Source organism: Arachis hypogaea, chromosome 7 (genome assembly GCF_003086295.3).
Source record: "Arachis hypogaea cultivar Tifrunner chromosome 7, arahy.Tifrunner.gnm2.J5K5, whole genome shotgun sequence".
NCBI classification, from domain to species: domain Eukaryota; kingdom Viridiplantae; phylum Streptophyta; class Magnoliopsida; order Fabales; family Fabaceae; genus Arachis; species Arachis hypogaea.
This window is the reverse complement of record NC_092042.1, coordinates 40,111,842-40,121,941: the sequence shown is the minus strand read 5'-3', so window position 1 is coordinate 40,121,941 and position 10,100 is coordinate 40,111,842. Positions and strand designations below refer to the sequence as shown.

At 40.7% G+C, this 10,100-nt stretch overlaps 1 non-coding gene across 1 annotated transcript; it reads left to right on the top strand.

Moving 5' to 3' along the window:
• The first annotated feature begins 5,862 nt into the window (after positions 1-5,862).
• On the top strand, positions 5,863-5,970 carry LOC112704299 (small nucleolar RNA R71). Its single transcript, XR_003154932.1, has one exon. It is a non-coding gene; the product is annotated as a small nucleolar RNA R71 (small nucleolar RNA).
• The last annotated feature ends 4,130 nt before the right edge of the window (positions 5,971-10,100 follow it).

Sequence of the window (10,100 nt, the reverse complement as noted above, 5' to 3'; positions counted from 1 at the left end):
TGAAAACTAATGCTCATGCACTCTGTCACAGTGCGGCTAATCACCGGTTTGGTTCCCTCCCCTACCGGAATAGAATCACTCTTTTGCGTCTGTCACTAACGCCCAGTAAGTTACAGGTTTGAAGCACGTCACAGTCATTCAATCATTGAATCCTACTCAGAATACCACAGACAAGGTTTAGACCTGCCGGATTCTCTTGAATGCCGCCATCAGGTCCTGCCTATACCACGAAGACTCTGATCTCACGGAATGGTTGGCTCGTTTGTCAGGCGAGCACTCGGTTGTCAGGCGATCAACCATGCATCGTGCAATCAGGAATCCAAGAGATATTCACCAAGCCTCAAATGCTTGTAGAACAAGAGTGGTTGTCAGTCACTTTGTTCATGAGTGAGAATGGTGATGGGCGTCAATCATCACCTTCATCAAGTTGAAGAACAAGTGATATCTTGGAACAAGAACAAGCGGAATTGAATGGAAGAACAATAGTAATTGCATTAATACTCGAGGTACAGCAGAGCTCCACACCTTAATCTATGGTGTGTAGAAGCTCCACCGTTGAAAATACATAAGCATAAGGTCTAGGCATGGCCGAATGGCCAGCCTCCCAATGATCTAAGATAGCATAAAAATGAAGATAGCTACCAAAGTCTCTCTTTTACAATAGTAAAAGGTCCTACTTATAAGAACTAGTAGCCTAAGGTGTACAGAAATGAGTAAATGACATAAAAATCCTCTTCCGGGCCCACTTGGTGTGTGCTTGGGCTGAGCAATGAAGCAAATTTCGTGTAGAGACTCTTCTTGGAGTTAAACGCCAGCTTTGGTGCCAGTTTTTGCGTTTAACTCCCATTTGGGTGCCAGTTCCAGCGTTTAACGCTGGGATTTCTTGAGGTGACTTTGAACGCCGGTTTGGGCCATCAAATCTTGGGCAAAGTATGGACTATCATATATTGCTGGAAAGCCTAGGATGTCTAATTTCCAACGCCGTTGAGAGCGCGCCAGTTGGGCTTCTGTAGCTCCAGAAAATCCACTTCGAGTGCAGGGAGGTCAGAATCCAACAGCATCTGCAGTCCTTTTTGGTCTCTGAATCAGATTTTTGCTCAGGTCCCTCAATTTCAGCCAGAAAATACCTGAAATCACAGAAAAACACACAAACTCATAGTAAAGTCCAGAAAAGAGAATTTTAACTAAAAACTAATAAAAATATACTAAAAACTAACTATATCATACCAAAAACATACTAAAAACAATGCCAAAAAGTATACAAATTATCCGCTCATCACAACACCAAACTTAAATTGTTGCTTGTCCCCAAGCAACTGAAAATCAAATAAGATAAAAAGAAGAGAATATGCAATGAATTCCAAAAACATCTATGAAGATCAGTATTAATTAGATGAGTGGGGCTTTTAACTTTTTGCTTCTGAATAGTTTTGGCATCTCACTCTATCCTTTGAAATTCAGAATGATTGGCTTCTTTAGGAACTCAGAGTCCAGATAGTGCTAATGATTCTCTTAGTGAAGTATGATGATTCTTGAACATAGCTATTTATTGAGTCTTGGCTGTGGCCCAAAGCACTCTGTCTTCCAGTATTACCACCGGATACATACATGCCACAGACACATAATTGGGTGAACCTTTTCAGATTGTGACTCAGCTTTGCTAAAGTCCCCAATTAGAGGTGTCCAGGGTTCTTAAGCACACTCTTATTTGCCTTGGATCACAACTCTTTATTCTCTTTTTTTTTCGTTTTTCTTTTTCTTTTTTCTCTTTTTTTTTTGATTTTTTTTTTGAATAGCTTTTTCTTGCTTCAAGAATCATTTTTAATGATTTTTCAGATCCTCAGTAACATGTCTCTTTTTTCATCATTCTTTCAAGAGCCAACATTCATGAACCACAAATTCAAGATACATATGCACTGTTTAAGCATACATTCAGAGAACAAAAATATTACCACCACATCAAAATAATTAAACTATTATAAAATTCAAAATTCATGCAATTCTTCCTTTTTCAATTAAGCACATTTTTATTCAAGAAAGGTGATGGATTCATAGGACATTCATAACTTTAAGGCATAGACACTAAGACACTAATGATCACAAGACACAAACATGGATAAACATAAGCATAAATTTTTGAAAAACAGAAGAACAAATAACAAGGAAATCAAAGAACGGGTCCACCTTAGTGATGGCGGCTCTTTCTTGCTCTTGAAGATCCTATGGAGTGCTTGAGCTCCTCAATGTCTCTTCCTTGTCTTTGTTGCTCCTCCCTCATGATTCTTTGATCTTCTCTAATCTCATGAAGGATGATGGAGTGTTCTTGATGCTCCACCCTTAGTTGTCCCATGTTGGAACTCAACTCTCCTAGGGAGGTGTGTAGTTGCTCCCAATAGTTTTGTGGAGGAAAATTCATCCCTTGAGGAATTTCAGGGATTTCATGATGAGTGGGATCTCTTGTGTACTCCATCCTTTTCTTGGTGATGGGCTTGTCCTCATCAATGGGGATGTCTCCCTTTATGTCAACTCCAACTGAATAACAGAGGTGACAAATGAGATGAGGAAAGGCTAACCTTGCCAAGGTGGAGGTCTTGTCCGCCACTTTATAGAGTTCTATAACCTCATGAACTTCTATTTCTTCTCCAATCATGATGCTGTGGATCATGATGGCCCGGTCTATGGTAACTTTGGACCGGTTGCTAGTGGGGATGATTGAGCGTTGTATGAACTCTAACCACCCTCTAGCCACGGGCTTGAGGTCATGCCTTCTCAATTGGACCGGCTTTCCTCTTGAATCTTGCTTCCATTGTGCGCCCTCTTCACATATAACTGTGAGGACTTGGTCCAACCTTTGATCAAAGTTGACCCTTCTAGTGTAAGGATGCTCATCTCCTTGCATCATAGGCAAGTTGAACGCCACCCTCACACTCTCCGGACTAAAATCCAAGTATTTCCCCCGAACCATAGTAAGATAATTCTTTGGATTCGGGTTCACACTTCGGTCATGGTTCTTGGTGATCCATGCATTGGCATAGAACTCTTGAACCATCAAGATTCCGACTTGTTGAATGGGGTTGGTAAGAACTTCCCAACCTCTTCTTCGGATCTCATGTCGGATCTCCGGATATTCACCCTTTTTGAGTGAAAAAGGGACCTCGGGGATCACCTTCTTCAAGGCCACAACTTCATAGAAGTGGACTTGATGCACCTTTGAGAGGAATCTATCCATCTCCCATGACTCGGAGGTGGAAGCCTTTGCCTTCCCTTTCCTCTTTCTAGAGGTTTCTCCGGCCTTGGATGCCATAATGGTTATGGAAAAACGAAAAAGCAACGCTTTTACCACACCAAACTTAAAATGTTTGCTCGTCCTCGAGCAAAAGAAGAAAGAAGAGAGTAGAAGAAGAAGAAATGAGGAAGAGGGAGATGGTGGTGTGTTCGGCCAAAGAGGGGGAGAAGTGGTGTTTAGGTTGTGTAAAAATGAAGGGTTGAAGAAGGGTATATATAGGAGAGAGGGGGTAAAGGGTTCGGCCATGATGGGTGGGTTTGGGAGGGAAAGTGGTTTGAATTTGAATGGTGAGGTCGGTGGGGGTTTATGAAGGATGGATGTGAGTGGTGAAGAGAAAGATGGGATTTGATAGGTGAGGGGTTTTTGGGGAAGAGGTGTTGAGGTGATTGGTGAATGGGGGAAGAAGAGAGAGAGTGATGGTAGGGTCCTGTGGGGTCCACAGATCCTGTGGTGTCAAGGAAAAGGCATCCTTGCACCAAATGGCATCAAAATCCACGTTTTGAGCCATTTCTGGCGTTAAACGCCGGGCTGGTGCCCATTCCTGGCGTTTAACGCCAGGTTCTTGCCCTTTACTGGCGTTTAACGCCAGTCTGGTGCCCCTTTCTGGCGTTAAACGCCCAGAATGGTGCCAGACTGGGCGTTAAACGCCCAACTGCTAGGCTGACTGGCGTTTAAACGCCAGCAGCATCTTCCTCCAGGGTGTGCTGTTTTTCTTCCTGTTTTTTCATTTTGTTTTTGCTTTTTTCATTGTTTTTGTGACTTCTTATGATCATCAACCTACAAAAAAAGATAAAATAACAAAAGAAAATAATTAATTATAAAACATTGGGTTGCCTCCCAACAAGCGCTTCTTTATTGTCATTAGCTTGACAGAGGACTCTCATGGAGCCTCAGAAATGCTCAGAACCGTGTTGGAACCTCCCAACACCAAACTTAGAGTTTGAATGTGGGGGTTCAACACCAAACTTAGAGTTTGGTTGTGGCCTCCCAACACCAAACTTAGAGTTTGGTTGTGGGGGCTCTGTTTGGCTCTGTTTTGAGAGAAGCCCTTCATGCTTCCTCTCCATGATGACAGAGGTATATCCTTGGGCCTTAAACACCAAGGATTCTTCATTCACTTGAATGATCAACTCTCCTCTATCAACATCAATCACAGCCTTTGCTGTGGCTAGGAAGGGTCTGCCAAGGATGATGGATTCATCCATGCATTTCCCAGTCTCTAGGACTATGAAATCAGTAGGGATGTAATGGTCTTCAATCTTCACCAAAACATTCTCTACAAGTCCATAAGCTTGTTTTCTTGAGTTGTCTGCCATCTCTAGTGAGATTTTTGCAGCTTGTACCTCATAGATCCCTAATTTCTCCATTACAGAGAGGGGCATGAGGTTTACGCTTGATCCTAAGTCACACAAGGCCTTCTTGAAGGTCATGGTGCCTATGGTACAAGGTATAGAAAACTTCCCAGGGTCCTGCCTCTTTTGAGGCAATTGCTGCCTAGACAAGTTATCCAGTTCTTTGGTGAGCAAAGGGGGTTCATCCTCCCAAGTCTCATTTCCAAATAACTTGTCATTTAGCTTCATGATTGCTCCAAGGTATTTAGCAACTTGCTCTTCAGAGACATACTCATCCTCTTCAGAGGAAGAATACTCATCAGAGCTCATGAAAGGCAGAAGTAAGTCCAATGGAATCTCTATGGTCTCATTTTGAGCCTCAGATTCCCATGGTTCCTCATTAGGGAACCCATTGGAGTTCAGTGCACGCCCATTGAGGTCTTCCTCAGTGGCGTTCACTTGCTCTCCTTCCTCTCCAAATTCGGCCATGTTTAGGGCTTTGCACTCTCCTTTTGGATTTTCTTCTGTATTGCTTGGGAGAGTACTTGGAGGGAGTTCAGTGATTTTCTTACTCAGCTGTCCCACTTGTGCCTCCAAATTTCTAATGGAGGACCTTGTTTCATTCATGAAACTTTGAGTGGTTTTAATTAGATCAGAGACCATGGTTGCTAAGTCAGAGGGGTTCTGCTTAGAGTTCTCTGTCTGTTGCTGAGAAGATGATGGAAAAGGCTTGCCATTGCTAAACCTGTTTCTTCCACCATTATTGTTGAAACCTTGTTGAGGTCTCTCTTGATTCTTCCATGAGAGATTTGGGTGATTTCTCCATGAAGAATTATAGGTGTTTCCATAGGGTTCTCCTAGGTAATTCACCTCTTCCATTGAAGGGTTCTCAAGATCATAAGCTTCTTCCTCAGATGAAGCATCCTTAGTACTGCTTGGTGCATTTTGCATTCCAGACAGACTTTGAGAAATTAAATTGACTTGTTGAGTCAATATCTTGTTCTGAGCCAAAATGGCATTCAGAGCATCAATCTCAAGAACTCCTTTCTTCTGACTAGTCCCATTGTTCACAGGATTCCTTTCAGAAGTGTACATGAATTGGTTATTTGCAACCATTTCAATTAGCTCTTGAGCCTCTGTAGGCGTCTTCTTCAGATGAAGAGATCCTCCAGAAGAGCTATCCAAGGACATCTTGGACAGTTCAGAGAGACCATCATAGAAAATACCTATGATGCTCCATTCAGAAAGCATATCAGTGGGACACTTTCTGATCAATTGTTTGTATCTTTCCCAAGCTTCATAGAGGGATTCTCCTTCCTTCTGTCTGAAGGTTTGGACTTCCACTCTAAGCTTACTCAATTTTTGAGGTGGAAAGAACTTTGCCAAGAAGGCATTGACTAGCTTTTCCCAAGAGTCCAGGCTTTCTTTAGGTTGAGAGTCCAACCATGTTCTAGCTCTGTCTCTTACAGCAAAAGGGAATAGCATCAGTCTGTAGACCTCAGGGTCAACCCCATTAGTCTTGACTGTGTCACAGATTTGCAAGAACTCAGCTAAAAACTGATGAGGATCTTCCAGTGGAAGTCCATGATACTTGCAATTCTGTTGCATTAGAGAAACTAATTGAGGCTTAAGCTCAAAGTTGTTTGCTCCAATGGCAGGGATAGAGATGCTTCTCCCATAGAAGTCGGGAGTAGGTGCAGTAAAGTCACCAAGCACCTTCCTTGCATTGTTGGCATTGTTGTTGTTTTCGGCTGCCATTTGTTCTTCTTCCTTGAAGAGTTCGTCCAGGTGCTCTAAAGAGAGTTGTACTTTGGCTTCTCTTAGCTTTCTCTTCAAGGTCCTTTCAGGTTCAGGATCAGCCTCAACAAGAATGCCTTTGTCTTTGCTCCTGCTCATAAGAAAGAGAAGGGAACAAGAAAATGTGGAATCCTCTATGTCACAGTATAGAGATTCCTTTAGGTGTCAGAGGAAAAGAAGAATAGAAGACAGAAGTGGAAAATTCGAACTTAACAAAGGAGATGGAGTTCGAATTTTGCATTAAGGGATAGTGTTAGTCCATAAACAGAAGGATGTGAGAAGAAGGGAAGTAATTTTCGAAAATTAAGTAAAAGATTTTGAAAAATTTTTGAAAAACACTAATTGATTTTCGAAAATAAGAGTGGAAAGAAATCAAGTGATTTTTGAAAAAGACTTTGAAATTAGAAGTTAAAAAGATTTGATTGAAAACCATTTTGAAAAAGATGTGATTAAGAAGATATGATTGGTTTTAAAAAAAATGTGATTGAGAAAATATGATTTGAAAACAATTTTAAAAGATATGATTTGAAAACAATTTGAAAAGATATGATTTTAAAAATTAATGACTTGCCTAACAAGAAAAGATATGAATCAAACATAAAACCTTCCTCAACAGAAAAGGCAAAAAAATGTTCAATCAAATCATTAATTGTTAGTAAGTATCTTTGAAAAAGGAAAGAAATTGATTTTGAAAAAGATTTGATTGAAAAGATTTGATTTGAAAAAGATTTGATTTTGAAAAACTTTGAAAACTTAAAAAAAATTGATTTTGAAAACAAAATCTTCCCCCTTGTGCCATCCTGGCGTTAAACGCCCAGAATGGTATCCATTCTGGCGTTTAACGCCCAAAATGCTACCCTTTTGGGCGTTAAACACCCAACCAGGTACCCTGGCTGGCGTTTAAACGCCAGTCTGTCTTCTTCACTGGGCGTTTTGAACGCCCAGCTTTTTCTGTGCAATTCCTCTGCTGTATGTTCTGAATCTTCAATTCTCTGTATTATTGACTTGAAAAGACACAAATTAAAAATATTTTTGGATTTTTAATAATAAGGACAAACCAAAATGCAACAAGAATCAAATGACAATGCATGCAAGACACCAAACTTAGCAGTTTGTATACTACTGACACTAACAAAACGAAAATGCATATGAGACACACAAAACACTCAAGTCAATAGAATTCAAAGATCAGAACAAGGAAATCATCAAGAACAACTTGAAGATCAATGAGGACACATGCATGAATGCAATAAGAACAGAAACATGCAATTGACACTAAACTTAAGATGAGACTCTAGACTCAAAAAAGAAATATTTTTGGATTTTATGATTTTATAATTTTTTTTTCGAAAATTATGTAGAAAAAGAAAATAAAGGTATCAAAATTCTTAATGAGAATTCCAGGAATCATGCAATGTTAGTCTAAAGCTTTAGTCTAAAGAAATTAGACATGGCCGGCCAAGCTTCAGCAGGACATTGCATTCAAGAGCTAAATTGATGAAGATCAATCAGCTTTGGTGATGATAAGAACATCACATTGAAACACTAGAATTCATTCTTAAGAACTCTGAAGAAAAATACCTAATCTAAGCAACAAGATGAACCGTCAGTTGTCCAAACTAGAACAATCCCCGGCAATAACACCAAAACTTGATGTTGCTGCCGGATCTTGGCACTGATGTTACCGAAAGCTTGCTCAAAACTTGAACAATCCCCGGCAACGGCGCAAAAAACTTGGTGCGCAAAATTGTGAACAATACTTTTTCACAACTCTCATAATCCCCGGTCATGAACCCCAAAAACTTGGTAGCTCAATACCATGGCATTACACAACTTCGCACAACTAACCAGCAAGTGCACTGGGTCGTCCAAGTAATAAACCTTACGCGAGTAAGGGTCGATCCCACGGAGATTGTTAGTATTGAAGCAAGCTATGGTCATCTTGTAAATCTTAGTCAGGCAAACTCAAATGTATATGGTGATGAACGAAAATAACATAAAAGATAAAGATAGTGATACTTATGTAATTCATTGGTAGGAACTTCAGATAAGCGCATGAAGATGCCTTCCCTTCCGTCTCTCTGCTTTCCTACAGTCTTCATCCAATTCTTCTTACTCCTTTCCATGGCAAGCTCGTGTAGGGTTTCACTGTTGTCAGCAGCTACCTCCCATCCTCACAGTGAAAACTAATGCTCATGCACTCTGTCACAGTGCGGCTAATCACCGGTTTGGTTCCCTCCCCTACCGGAATAGAATCACTCTTTTGCGTCTGTCACTAACGCCCAGTAGGTTACAGGTTTGAAGCACGTCACAGTCATTCAATCATTGAATCCTACTCAGAATACCACAGACAAGGTTTAGACCTTCCGGATTCTCTTGAATGCCGCCATCAGGTCCTGCCTATACCACGAAGACTCTGATCTCACGGAATGGTTGGCTCGTTTGTCAGGCGAGCACTCGGTTGTCAGGCGATCAACCATGCATCGTGCAATCAGGAATCCAAGAGATATTCACCAAGCCTCAAATGCTTGTAGAACAAGAGTGGTTGTCAGTCACTTTGTTCATGAGTGAGAATGGTGATGGGCGTCAATCATCACCTTCATCAAGTTGAAGAACAAGTGATATCTTGGAACAAGAACAAGCGGAATTGAATGGAAGAACAATAGTAATTGCATTAATACTCGAGGTACAGCAGAGCTCCACACCTTAATCTATGGTGTGTAGAAGCTCCACCGTTGAAAATACATAAGCATAAGGTCTAGGCATGGCCGAATGGCCAGCCTCCCAATGATCTAAGATAGCATAAAAATGAAGATAGCTACCAAAGTCTCTCTTTTACAATAGTAAAAGGTCCTACTTATAAGAACTAGTAGCCTAAGGTGTACAGAAATGAGTAAATGACATAAAAATCCTCTTCCGGGCCCACTTGGTGTGTGCTTGGGCTGAGCAATGAAGCAAATTTCGTGTAGAGACTCTTCTTGGAGTTAAACGCCAGCTTTGGTGCCAGTTTGGGCGTTTAACTCCCATTTGGGTGCCAGTTCCAGCGTTTAACGCTGGGATTTCTTGAGGTGACTTTGAACGCCGGTTTGGGCCATCAAATCTTGGGCAAAGTATGGACTATCATATATTGATGGAAAGCCTAGGATGTCTACTTTCCAACGCCGTTGAGAGCGCGCCAGTTGGGCTTCTGTAGCTCCAGAAAATCCACTTCGAGTGCAGGGAGGTCAGAATCCAACAGCATCTGCAGTCCTTTTTGGTCTCTGAATCAGATTTTTGCTCAGGTCCCTCAATTTCAGCCAGAAAATACCTGAAATCACAGAAAAACACACAAACTCATAGTAAAGTCCAGAAAAGAGAATTTTAACTAAAAACTAATAAAAATATACTAAAAACTAACTATATCATACCAAAAACATACTAAAAATAATGCCAAAAAGTATACAAATTATCCGCTCATCAATGAGCGGATAATTTATACGCTTTTTGGCATTGTTTTTAGTATGTTTTTAGTATGTTTTAGTTAGTTTTTAGTATATTTTTATTAGTTTTTAGTTAAAATTCACTTTTCTAAACTTTACTATGAGATTGTGTGTTTTTCTGTGATTTCAGGTACTGGCAGAAATTGAGGGACCTGACCAAAAATTTGATTCAGAGGCTGAAAAGGACCGCAGATGCTGTTGGATTCT